The sequence below is a fragment of the Oratosquilla oratoria genome, chromosome 8 (assembly GCF_046742065.1).
Source record: "Oratosquilla oratoria isolate Oo_2021 chromosome 8, ASM4674206v1, whole genome shotgun sequence".
Taxonomy (NCBI): domain Eukaryota; kingdom Metazoa; phylum Arthropoda; class Malacostraca; order Stomatopoda; family Squillidae; genus Oratosquilla; species Oratosquilla oratoria.
Window position 1 is genome coordinate 32,842,138 of NC_134784.1, and position 2,500 is coordinate 32,844,637.

Below are 2,500 nucleotides of genomic sequence, written 5' to 3' on the forward strand. Positions count from 1 at the left end.
TTTATACGGGAAGAGAGCTATGCTCGTAGTGACCCGTTATTGTATCTTTCACCATCTAGTTTGTTCTTAAATTCTTATATGGTTTTTCCATACACTGTTGCCTCGTTCAATTTGTTCAAGGCATCCACCACTCTGTGTGGGAAACTGTTCTTTCTCAGATCTCTTCTATAATTGTGTGTGTGTGTGTGTGTGTGTGTGTGTGTGTGTGTGTGTGTGTGTGTGTGTGTGTGTGTGTGTGTGTGTGTGTGTGTGTGTGTGTGTATGTGATTCACCACCATGGTCTTTGGATCACGTGTTAGACTAGTGATCGACAGCTATTTCCTTCCCGGAAGAGAGCTCAGAGCTCGTATGACCGATCTATGGGTAATGCTGTGACCTTGCACGCACACACACACCCAACTCCCCGCCCACGAGAGTTGGAGTAACGACTCGAAGCGCAGCGATACTAAAGTTATTTCAGCCCTGGGCAGGATTCGAACCCGGACTACCGTAGTGACAGTCGGGGACTTTACCAACCGCGCCACCGAGTCGTGTGCGTGTGTGTGTGTGTGTGTGTGTGTGTGTGTGTGTGTGTGTGTGTGTGTGTGTGTGTGTGTGTGTGTGTGTGTGTGTGTGTGTGTGTGTGTGAGTGTGTGCGTGTGTGTATGTGTATATGTGCATGGACGCGCGTATTTTCACATCTGCCTCTCTGCCTTTGATGTGAATATCAGAGCCATCACGTAATGTAACGCAGCTGACCTGACCTGACCTTAGCTTCAGCTCGTCCAAACCTTTTCATCGTTTTTCTGCACAAATATCCACACATCTCAAAACCCTGATATGACTAGAATGAGAAAAAGTTGAATAAGAGAGAGAAAGAGACGAATATATACAGGTAGACAGATGGATAGATAGGTAGAGATAGGAAAATAGACAGATACATACATACATATGTACATGTATACATACCAACATACAAGCATACATACATGCATGCATACATACATACATACATACGAGACATACATGCATACATACATATATAATACATACACATACATGCATGCATACATACATACATAGACTGATAGAGAGAGGAAGGAGTGAGAGAGAGAGAGAGAGAGAGGGAGAGAGAGAAATAGAAAGAGTAAAAGAGAGAATGAAAAAGAGAGAGAGTGTGAGAGAAAGAGTAAAAGAGTGAGAGAGAGAGAGAGAGAGAGAGAGAGAGAGAGAGAGAGAGAGAGAGAGAGAGAGAGAGAGAGAGAGAGAGAGAGAGGAAAGAGAGCCCGAGGCAGAGGGTAAGAGTGCTGTGGATACATCATCGTCTTCCGAAGGCTTCCTTATCTTCAGGATATGGACCGCTCGTTCTAATGAACCGAAGACGAGGACGAGGAGGAGGAGGAGTAGGAGGAGGAAGAGGAGGAGGAGGAGGAGGAATAGGAGGAGGAGGGGGAGAAGGAAGGGGAGGAGGGGGAAGGAAGAATAGGAGTAGGAGGAGGAGGAGGAAGAGGAGGAGGGTGGAGGGGGAAGGAAGAATAGGAGAGGGGAAGAGTAGAGGTAGGAGGGGGAGAATAAAGAAGAGGAGGAAGAAAAAGTAGGAGGAGAAGGAGGAGGGAAGAGTAAGAGAAACAGGAGGAGGGGAAGGAAGAGTAGGAAGAGGAGGGGGAAGGAAGGGCAGGAGGTGGAGGAGGAGGAGAAGGAGGAGGAGGAGGAGGGGGAGGAGGAGGAGGAACCTACGCCAGGAGGCGCTGAGCAGCTGCGGCCGAAGCCGTCTCCTTTGCCTTCTCATTATGCGTTGCTGGGAATCCGAGAGAGGTGCGGGATTTGAACCAGGACGCTTCCGACGATGCCACCATTGGAGGCAAACATTATTTCATTTCTAGCTTACATAAGAACATAGAAATGAAGAAAACTGTAGGAGACCATGAGACCTGCACTCGGCAGTTCCATGTCCTTTACCACCTTTCATCCCTATCCATAAACTTATTTCCTCTTAAAACAACCAACTGTTCCAGCACTCAAAAAACAAAGATTATAAAGGAGGAGCATGCTGACAGGAGACCTTTTGGTCCATAACTAGGTAGGATGTTAAAAAACAAATATACATAATGACAAATAAATAAATGAATACATAAATAAAGATATAATATAAATAATAATAAATAAAATAAGTGAATAAATAAATAGGTAAAGTTAAATAATAAACAAACAGGTAAATAGTAAATAATAATAAATTGGCAGATAAATAATAATAAATGATAATCAAGGAAATAATAAACAAACGGAAAAATAATAAAAAATATATATAAATAATATAAAATAAATTGCAGGAATTACAGCACCATGCTCAGGTTTTTATCTAAACGAATTTTAAAGCTTCTCTACATAGTTACTAAGTCTATTCCCTTCATTACCACATTCATTCATTACATAGTTAATAAGTCTATTCCATTCATTGACCACTCTGTTGGTAAACCAGTTCTTGACTATTTCCTTCTTGAATCCAAGTCAAAATCTCCTT